We start from the raw sequence: 11709 nt of genomic DNA, 5'->3' as shown, positions 1-11709 counted from the left end.
ATTAGGATCCCAGTCTGTGGCTAACACATCTCAATTTATACTTAACTAGTTTTCATGATAAATAAAATTCTTACATTTAACATAACTTTCTTAAAAGACCAAGTCATCAAATTCCTTAATGCTTCATTAAACATAAACAACACTAATTCAAAGAGAGAAAATGTATGCCAGCACCATATTTTGATAATAAAAATAAGTTGAAGCCCTAGAGTTTGTCTAATTTAGGTCAGATAACAATAGAATCAAAGAATATTAAAATTATTTATTTCACAACTATGCATATTTAAGGATAGAATAATGGCAGAATTCTTTGCAATCATAAATTAATTACACCCATTTATTTAGCTTGAAACACAAGCTTGAGAAGTATTGCTATATTCCATTGGTAGTAATGTCTCTATAGCAAATAATTGTCTTATATTTGGAGCACGTTGAAGAAAATGTCTCATAAGTCTTTTGTGCTTTTCAATCTCACTCATTAAAGGTACTTTGGGAGAACCCTGGTGTCCTGGATGTTCTGATGAATGCTCTGAATTAAGCACTGTGTTTGCATTCTAAAAATACTCTCTGATCTATACGAATAGTGTGTACTTTATGGAGTTCAGATTTCTCCTGGCATCGTGACATTTGGAGAATATTTGTTTTGAAAGTCTCATAAGAATTTTGTTTTGCTCCCTCTTCATTAGCCTCTGTCCTTCCTTTTCCATTTTCTTTCTTTGTGATTCTGCTGTTTTCTTTTCTCTGTTATTTTCTGCTGCCTCAGGACTTCTGCTTGCCAAGCTATATTGTCTTGTTGCTCTTCTTCCCCTGCATTGGTATTTTCTTGCCAGGTATCTAAGTTACCTAATTCAGAAGATTGATGAATAAAAGTGTGATGGTTTAGATGTCTCCCCAAAGGCTCATGTGAGAAATGGTGCAAGAACATTTAGAGTTGAAATGATTGGGTTATGAGAGACTTAATCTAATCAGGCATTAATCCCCCTGATAGGGATTAACTGGGTGGTAACTACAGGCAGGTAGGGTATGGCTGGAGGAGGTGGGTCCCTGGGGGTACGCCTTTGGGATATATATATTGTGTGAGCTGAGCTCTCTCTCCTTCCTGGTGCCAAGTTCCCAGCTGTTTTTCTCTATCACACAATTCCACTGAGATATTCTGCCTCATCTTCAGCCCAAAGGAATGGAGTCAGCCATTTGTGGACTGAAACTTCTGAAACCATGAGCCCCTGAATAAACATATCCTCCTTAAAATTATTCTCGTCAGGTCTTTTGTCACAGCAGTGTAAAAGCTGACTAAAGCAAACAGGCATATCTTTGTAGCTGCTAATTTATACAAAAAACCTCTGCTACTATCGGGGATGCCCAAATTTAATAGTTTTCTTAATAATGATTTTCTGAGTTTCCCTTATACTTGATGTCATGTCTTTAAAATAGTCAGGTCCTATTTGTTCCAAAGTATTTTGTTTGGTTGCCACATTCCCTCCTTCAATCTTTACAAGCCTACTCTTTCGAGTCTGCTTAACAACTGACCATAGATGGCAAAAGTATTTGGTCTCCACATAATATCCTTCCTCTGCCATTTGCATATTAATCTCTTTAGGAAAAAAATACGGTTGCTAGACAGGTATAAACCTTAAATACCCCAAACTGAGTGATGGCCATGGTGGGAATCAAAACCTAAAATTGGTTGATGGGGGAAAAAAATCATACTCACTGCACAGATAAGAAGAACATGAGTGTTTTCATATTACACAGCTACATGCCTTCTGTACTGCATTATGTGAAACATTCTAAGGTGCTGGAGGTGGGTGCCTGCTGGGCTTGTTGTAGGGACAGACGTGGCAAGACACCAAAGATAGCAGGAAACAGTTTTATTTGGCTGCAGCCAGGTTCAGAGGGCACAGCTTTTGCTGTAATCAATCAATCCCCTGAACCCTGAGTTCAGGTAGTTTCATCAGAGTTTTATACCCAGCATGTAAGGGGAGGGGCTCAAAGGTTCACAGTCTGCAGAAGTTCACATAAAAGCAGCTTTTTCTTTCACTGTTTTGGGCAAGTTAACCCTTCAAGGGCAACACCTAAAAAGGGGAGAGCTTTTTCTCCCCTCTTTCCTCCCCCTGCCAGCTGTTACCATGGAGCCCAAGTGGTAACTTATCTTAAAATTATAGACATCTCTGTAAAGCCCAGCTCAAGGCCAGAGACCTTGTTTGTTCATTTCTACAAAATATAATATACTGGATACATTTTTGTGAGAAACTAGTAAGGGTGTGTCCAGCACCTGGAGTGCTGGTATCTCCCCTGCAGGTGGCCAAGTAAAGCAGGGCGCATGAAAATAGGAAGTTTATCTACATTGAACTCTTGCAGAGACTCTTTTGCTGACAGCCCTTCAGCTATGGTGAAGATTTCTGGAGAAGCCCAGTTAAGACTTTTCTATGGAGAGAAGGGGTGCCACTTCAGGATGAGATTTGCATTGTGGAAAAATCAAACTTGAGAAGTGCGAGTTATGTAGAAGGAGGGCAAAATTTCCTACCAGGAGGGAAAATTTTAAGACTGGGAGTTTTCTGGGCTTGTGCCTCGAAAGCCAGTCTCCCAAGGATGGGCTACATGCACCTGTACTTAACCATTTTGAAAATAAGTATGTTTTTGGAATCACCTCCTAGTTCAATGGTTTGTTTAATTTAATCATAAATTCATGCAGTGGAATGACTCTCTGATTTTTGAATTAACTTATCAAGTTTTCCTTTTCATTTTTAGACATATATTTTCTCCTAACTTAGATAGTCAGAAAACTTGGAAGTATAATAAAAAAAAAAAAAATTCCAGAAGCCCTTTGGCCAGTCTCCACAAACTTTAAATTTCCTTATATTTGTTTTCTCTGTCTCTTGCTCTGTCTCTTCTGTTTGTTTTTTCTTGAAATTTATAAGAATAAATGGCAGATATGATATCCTTTACCCCAAATTCTTCAAGGATTTTTTTTAAGTGTATACATTCTCTTACATAATCAGAGTACAATTATGGGAAACAGAAATTAACATTGATGCAATACTATTATCTAACTTATAAACCTTATCCATATTTGTTAATTGTCCCATTAATGACCTTTTTTTGGTTAAAGAATGCATTGCATTAGTTACCATGTCCTTTTTCATTTAAAATCTGTGTGAGTCTGTTTTTCATGTTATTGACACTTTAAAGAACACAGGACAGTTGTTTAGAATGCTCTCTGAGTTTGTCTCATACTTTCCTACCACTATTGACTCTATTGGCTCAAATCAACTTATTTAGTTATATACCAGCTGGTTAATGTCATAAAGTGATCATATAAAAATGTTTGAAAACAATTACAAGGGTCTTATTTATTTAGGATAAATCATAAGTCACCTATACCAACACAAAATCTTACCAGCAGTGTGTGAAATACCTGTGTTCCTATGTCAAAGTTAACAATGTATTGATAGGTTTTATAATTGTTTATTTAGAAAGAGAAACAATATCTCATTGTTTTAGTGTATAATTTTTAGGAAAATTGAACTGAACCATTACTATTTTTTCTTACCTTAATATTCAGCTGCTTATAACCATCATCTAATCATTTGCATATTCATTTTTAATGACTATATATGAAGATGTAAGTATCATCAATATTTGAAATATTTTTAACTCCAGATTTGTAGCAAGAGATGTACATTTCACATTAATAAAGAAAAATAGTACAAGGAAATAAGCACTACAACAAATGATAGGAGAAATAAAGTGAGAAACAGCATAAAAAACCTGGAACATCAAAGTAGCTGATACTGCGATTTTTTTTTCCCCTCAATGTACATGACCGGGTTAAAGATACTTGGATTTAGTTTTAAAATATTTAAATTAGGTTTTGTGCTATTGTAAGAGACACTCTTAAAACTGAATGAGTGAAACAAGGTTAGAAAAGAATGGACAAGGACATGGCAGGCACCTGCTAACAAAAGAAAGAGTGCTGTTCTTGTTTAGGCCTCAGGCAAAGAGTGTTAAATGAAACAATTAGATGTGCTGACCACTAATGTAATTTGTATCAAATAAATGAATATACATACACCTTTCAGTGTAAATAACACATTCTATATAGAAAGCACAATTACAACTATGATAAAATTAGTCAAAGCATAAATATAACTGGAAATTTTAATATAGCTTTTATTTCTGACTAATTAAATGGTCAAAAATAAAACATGGGAATAAAGACACTGAATAATGTAATGAAATTTGCTAAATATAAAAATGTTTATTCATAATATAGAGATTTTATTTTATTTTATTATTTATTTATTGTTTATATATATAACAGCGGAATGCATTACAATTTTATTACATATATAGAGCTCAAATTTTCATATCTCTGGTTGTATACATAGTAACACTCACACCTATTTGTGTCTTCATACATGTACTTTGGATAATAATAATCATCACATTCCACCACCATTAATTATCTGATGCACCCTTCCACCCCCTCCCACACCTGTGCCCTATCTAGAGTTCATCTATTCCTTACATGCTCCCTCTCCCTATCCCACTATGAATCAGCCTCCTTATATAAGAGAAAACATTTGGCATTTGGTCTTTTTGGGATTGGCTAACTTCACTTAGCATTATCTTCTCTAACTATCCATTTACCCGCAAATGCCATGATTTTATTCTCTTTTATTGCTGAGTAATATTCCATTGTGTATATATGCCACATTTTTTTAATCCATTCATCTATTGAAGGTCATCTAGATTGTTTCCACAATCATGATTGTGCTGCTATAAACATTGTTGTGGCTGTGTCCCTGTGGTATGCTGTTTTAAAGTCCTTTGGGTATAGACGGAGGAGAGGGATAGCTGCATCAAATGGTGGTTCCATTCCCAATTTTCCAAGAAATCTCCACACTGCTTTCCATATTGACTGCGACAATTTGCAATCCCACCAACAGTGTATGAATGTACCTTTTCCCCCACATCCTCGCCAACACTTATTGTTGTTTGTCTTATCATAGCTGCCATTCTGACTGGAATGAGATAAAATCTTAAACTGGAGCAACATAGGGATGACCTCTTTCACCACTTCTATTTAACATAGTTCTTGAAACACCGACTAGAGCAATTAGATGAAAACAAAATAATGGTATATATATATATGAAAAGAAGAACTCAAATTGGCACTATTTGCTGATGATATGATTCTATACCTGGAAGACTCTAAAAGTTCCACCAAAAAACTTCTAGAACTAGTAAATGAATTCAGCAAAATAGCAGGATATAAAATCAACACCCATAAATCAAAGGCATTTCTGTATATCAGTGACAAATCCTCAGAAAGGGAAGTGAGGAAAACTACCCCATTCTCAATAGCCACAATACAGAGATTTTATAATTTCTATGGGATATTTATAAAGATTGATTATAAATTAAACTGTACAGAAAACCCTGAAGACAATACCAACCTGAAAATTCTTTGATTAAAATGATGCAAAGTAACAATTAGCTGTGAAGAAATACAACAAAAAATGCTTTTTTTTTCTTCTTTAAATTAACCTGGCAGAAAAGTGAAAACCAAAACTACAGTTATGTACTATTTTGAAAGAATGATTGGGAAAACTCTTGTATTAACAGAAATAAACCCAATAAAACAGGAAGAGGGAATTCTGACAAAAGATACAAATTAATGAAGTAGAAAATAAACCCATAAAATATATGATCAGTAAACAGTATTTATTTGGGGGGGGATAGATAAATCATTATCTGACAAAACAAATTAAAATGGAAAGAAAGCACACTTGCAGACTATTAATAATGAAAACTGGCTAAAAATCCCAATGACAGAGGAGGTAAAAATATAGACCAACTATGTCACATAATTACTTGAAACTCTTAAAGATGACTTCAGTTTACAGAAATAAATGACTATTAAAATAAAAAAATCAAAAGTAAATAATGATAGACTAAAAAGAAGAAAGAAGCCTATTTGACTAGTGTATTTAATACTTGCTATTTTTATACTTAAATACTGGCAGTGCTAATTTTTGAGAACAATTTAGAAATATTTTAAACCCTTATGTAACTGAATGCTCTTCAATTCAGAAATTTCTTTCTTAAGAATTTATTCTTAGAAAATGATCAAATGAGTTTTTAAATGACCACTCATGGATGGTTTTAATAGTTATTTTTGCCCACTTTTGTGAGGTTGTTTACCTCCCTAGGAACAATTTACCCTATGACAGGGGTAAAGAATTTATGATGGTATCTCAATATAATAAAGATATCTATAGGAAGACAAAAGCTAACAGAATAGAGAAAAGCTGAAATAATTTTCTCTAATATTTGGAATAAGATAAGGATGTCTACTTTAATCCTTTTCATTCAACATAGTTCTAGATGTCCTAGCTGGAGTTGAAGGCAAACAAACATACAACAACAAAAGAAAACAAACAAAAACAAACTAATAAATAAAGAACATCCAAATTGGGAAAAAGGAAGCCAAAATGTCAGTTTGTAGATGACATGGTCTCATATATAGAACATTCTTAAAACTCCAGACCCAAACTGTTAGAAGTGACAAAAGAATTCATCAGTAAGATGGCAGAATGGAGCAGGTCACTTTCCTGGCTGCTCCATGGTATGAAGCCAAGAAAGCAGGCAAGCAGCTTCTTAGCAAGGTGGATGAATGAAAAAAGTGGGGGAGGAACTTAACTTTTTACTGGAATTTAATACTAGACACTCAAAGCAGATTGGGGCCTCAGGAGATTGGATATAATAAAATAAGAAAGAAATCTGGCACCACAGCTGCTGTCATGGCCAGAGGCACCAGCCAGAGTGGTTCCTCTGTGAGCACAGAGGAGGGATAAGGGAATTAAAAGAATCCACATTCTTAGGAAGAATGAGTTGCATCTGGATACAGAGAGTTTAGAGATCAAAGACACTGCCCAACTAAACTGAAAGGTGCCCTACACGATAGCCTTGTATGGGAAAGAAACTGCATCTGGAGGCATGTGGAGTACAGAGGAAGAAATTATTTTGCAGCCACAGAGCAGGGATTGTCAACTGAGAAAGTGGAGTTCTGCAAACCCAAGTGTGACCCGAAACACAGGTGTGGCAAACCCACACTGCATGATATACAGTGTGCCTAAGTGACCAGGAATAAACCAAATGTGGAACAAGGTTTACACAGGAACAACTGGTCTCCAAAATCCACTGGGCTTGTCCCCTCCCTTCTAATCTGGCTGCTTGTAGGACTGGCTGGGAAAGACACCCCTGCCAAGAATTTGAAAGGGCGGGGGCAGGAGAGACAGACTAGAGACAGAACCCTAGACTAGGAAACTTGGGGTCCACAGCCAATATACTGAACTAAAAATTGTCTCTTCTACCACATATGTGGACCCAGGGGAGATCCTGGGACGTAGTCTTCCAGCATAATCTGGCAATGCTGGGCCCTGGGGGTGAGCTGATTTAGAACATTCAGGCCAATTGGTATCCAGTGAAGAACCTGGAGTCTAGCTAAGCCTGAAGCATGGAGCCCAGCTAACCCTACCCCTGCCCCCCAGGAGTTCTGCCTATAGGATTACCTCTCTCACCCTAGCAACCCCATCCTGAGGGTGGAGCAAGTATCATACTCCAGACATTCCCATCTGACTGCTGAGAAGGGAAGCTGAGAATCTTTTGAATTCCAACTGAAACTATTTAACTTTTCATTGAGAGCTTTTTGTCTTCTTATTTTCCTTTTCTCTGCTTAATTGTGACCTGGATCATTCATGGATATTTATACATATTCATATTTTTCTTTTCTCATTTCTAGCATTTTTGAAATCAGTTATTTTTAATGGATCAGGTTTTTTTTGAGAAATAGGAATTTTGACTATTATGTTTCAGTTTTGTTTTGTATTCTTTTTTTTTTATTTTAAAAATGTTTTCTTTATATAAATATTTTTATTTCAATTGTCCATTTTACTGCAATCTCTTTCTCTATTTTCTTCTGTTAATAGCCAATCTCTATTATTTTGTTTTTCATTCTTTCTTTAATTTTATTACTTCTGTCCTCTCTCCTCCTCCATTTATTACTTCTATCTTCTCTCCTTCCTCATAATCATCACATCCTATATCACTTCTTTTCTCTCTCTGTCCATCATATGAAATTGTAAACCACTTTGCAAACTTACTGTTTTTATTGTAGGCAGTAACTGATCATACAATTTTCTTTTTTTTAAGCATTTATTTTTTAGTTATAGGTGGACACTATATCTTTATTTTACCATTATGTGGTGCTGAGGATTGAACCCAGTGCCTCACGCATGCTAGGCAAATGCTCTACCTAGGAGCCACAACCCCAGCCCACTGATCACAGAATTTCTGTTCACTGTGACAACATTGCAAACATCATAGCAGGAACTATTTGGTTTACTGCTATATATTGTTTGCATTGGTTGTTGTTATTAATTATTTCCCCTTAAATGATGAGATACTGGGAAAACTTCAGGGACACAGTAAGTCCACAGGGTAGAAATTCTACTGCCTCACATCCATACTGTTAGACGGGCAGACACACAAACAACATGAAAAAATAATGGAACAAATCACCCCAAACAAACCAAGATACTTCAATAATAGAATCTATCACCACTACAGTGGAAGAAATGTCAGAGAAAGAGTTTCGAATATACATAGTTAAATTAACCTGTGAGGTAAAGGAAAATGTAAGAAGTGACATGAGAGAAAAAATACAGGAAGTGATGAGCTGGGGTTGTGGCTCAATGGTAGAATGCTCACCTTGCATGCATGAGGCACTGGGTTTGATCCTCAGCACCGCAAAAAAAATAAAAAAAATAAAAAAATAAAACAAAGATATTGTGTCCACCTAAAACTAAAAACTAAATATTAAAAAAATACAGGAAGTGAAAGATCACTTCAATAAAGAGATAAGAGATTCTGAAAAAGAAAATCAAGCAGAAATCCTTGAAATGAAGGAATCAATAAGCCAAATTCAAAATTCAATGGGAAGTATCACCAAGAGATTAGAACACTTGGAAGACAGAGTTTCAGGCAGTGTGTGTGAGTGTGTGTGTGTGTGTGTGTGTGTGTGTGTATTACACACTAAAAATAATTAAAAAATTAAATGTGGGAAATACATCTAAATAGACATTTCTCAAAGTAAGACATGCAAATCACCAAGAGGTAAATGAAAAATGTTTGACACTATTAGATGTCAAGAGCAGTTAATAAATAATTGCTTTGAATTATGTGAAATCTAGACAGTGAGATGGGCTTTTGGGAACCCTGTGGTATGAGGGTGCCAGGGAAACACGTGCCTAGTTGCAGTGTGACTACTGTTGATAGGCAAGTTTTGTGCTTGTCATTGAATCCACAGTTTAAAAGCCTTGATCTCAAATCCCAGCTGACTAGATGTAGAAGAGATGGGCATAACCTGCTGAGCCCCAACCATATTTTTTTTTCAACTTCATTCTGTTTACCTTAGGAAGTTTTTCACACTGAAACCCTTTAATGCCCATAACTTTGTTCCCCTTGTTAGATCCAGTCTCCATCCAAGCTGGATCATCCCACTGTGCCCCTGCTTTTCACTTATTTCTGTGTCTTTATTTCTTAAATTTCGCATACCTCTAATATTTCTAATCTGACTCACTGCCCTAGTTGGGGGAAACGGCGTAAACATCATGATAATTATCAGAAATTCAAATCAAAAGATATCACCTCAATCCCATAAAATGGCTGTTATCAAAAAGACTAAAGATAACAGGTGCTGGCAAAAATGTGGATATCAGGGAAGACTTGCACCCTTTTTGGTGGGGATGTAAATTAGTGAACCCATTAAGGTAAAACACTATGGAGGTTCTTCAGACCATTGAAGACAGAGCTACCACAGGAGCCAGCAATCCCATGCCTGGGTATATTATTGAAGAAAATGAAATCAGTATGTTGATAAGACATCTGTCTTCCCATATTCATTGTAGCACTATTCATGTTAGCTGTTATGGTTTGGATCTAGAATATTCCCCCAAAGCTAATGTGTTGAAAGCTTGGCCCCCAAAGTGTAATGTTCAGAGGTGGAGCTTGGGAGTTGTGATTAGATTATGAGGGCTCTGACCTTGTCAGTGGATTCAACCTTTGTTAGGTTCCTACCTGAAGGCATTATTGAGAGGTGGTGGAAACTGTAAAAGGTGGAACCTAGCTGGAGGAGATCACCAGGGACATGCCCAGGAAGGGTGTTTCATGCTTCTATCCCCTTTATCTCTCTCTCTTAACAGCTGTCATGAGGCAAGCAGGCCTTTTTCCTATGATGTTATGCGTTACCTTAGGCCCAAAGCAATGTAGCCAAATAACCATGGATTGAAACCTCTAAAACTATGAATTGAAACATTTTTTTTTCTCCTTTAAGATGTTTTTCTCAGGCATTTTGTCAGAGACACAAAATTGATTAAGTCAATACAATAGTCAAGAAATGAAAATAACCTAAGTGTCCATCAACAGATGAATGGATAAACAAAATAGAAAAATATTTAGACATAAAAAAGAATGAAGTCCAGTCATTTGTGACAACATGGATGGAATTGGAAATCATTATGGTAGTGAAATAAGCCATTCACAGAAAGACAATACCACATGATCTTATTTAACATGGAATCTAACAAATTTGATCTCACAAAAGTTGTGAATAGAATGGTGGTTACCAGTGGACAAGGAGAGTAAGGTTGGGGAGGGATGAGAAAAGGTCGATCAATGGATACCATGTTAGAGTAAAAAAAAAGTTACGATGTACTATTGCAAAGTAGGATGACTATAGGTAACAATAATTCACTGTACATTTCACAAAGCTAGAATAAAATATTTCAAAAGCTTTCATCATAAAGAAATGGCAAATATTGGAAAAATGTGTTATATGTGAGATAAATATACTTAATCTGATTTCAACATTAAGCAGTGTATAAATGTGTTAAAACATTACATGGTACCCTATGAATATGAACAATTTTTGCTTTTATGTATATGTTAAAAATAAATTAAAAAATAAAAATATACCTCAGCTAAAAAAAAAAAAAAAAAGAATTCAGGGCTAGGGTGGTGGCTTAGTGGTAGAGCACCTGCCTTGCACATGTGAGGCACTGGGTTCGATTCTCAGAACAATATGGAAATAGATAAATAAAGATATTAGGTCCATCTACAACTAAAAGAAATTTATTGTACATAGGTATGAAAATGTGTACATGATGTTAACAACATCCTCCTGTAGTACTTCCCTGTCATTGTGCCCTCTGAATCTCCTGTTCTGTAAACTCAACACTTTATGTATACTGCTAAGAAAATTTTTTATTTAAAAACAAATGAACAACCTCCCCCATAAAACAAAAATCATGAACTGTGTTTCTATTGTCCTAAATGCATATCTGTTAAGCCAATTTGTTCTAGTGTTATTTCAGTCTTTTGTTTCCTTATTGATCATTTATCTGGATATTCTTTCCAGCATTATAGGTAGGATATTGAAGTCTCCCATTGTTGTGCTATTGTTGTTGATTTTTTTCCCTTTATGTCTGCTGCTTTTTGCATAATATATTTAGATGCTCTGTAGTCAAGTGCATATGTGTCTATGACTGCTACATTTTCCTAGTAGATTCAGCCTTTTATCATTTATCTTTTGTGACTTTTTTTTCTTTTATAATTATAGTCACATCTTCTCTTTTGGTGTCATTT

General features: G+C 35.5%; 1 pseudogene across 1 annotated transcript; it reads right to left on the bottom strand.

Moving 5' to 3' along the window:
- Positions 1 to 572: 572 nt before the first annotated feature.
- On the bottom strand, positions 573 to 1659 carry LOC308655606 (receptor-binding cancer antigen expressed on SiSo cells-like; annotated as a pseudogene). Its single transcript has 2 exons — positions 1302 to 1659; positions 573 to 869 (listed from the first exon to the last, which is right to left on the bottom strand). The product of its transcript is annotated as a receptor-binding cancer antigen expressed on SiSo cells-like (transcript).
- Between the last annotated feature and the right edge of the window lie 10050 nt (positions 1660 to 11709).

The sequence above is a fragment of the Spermophilus citellus genome (genome assembly GCF_964194105.1).
Source record: "Spermophilus citellus genome assembly, chromosome: 1".
In the NCBI taxonomy this organism is placed as follows: Eukaryota; Metazoa; Chordata; class Mammalia; order Rodentia; family Sciuridae; genus Spermophilus; species Spermophilus citellus.
Note: the sequence above shows the minus strand (reverse complement) of the source record. Positions and strands in the feature narration are given on the sequence as shown.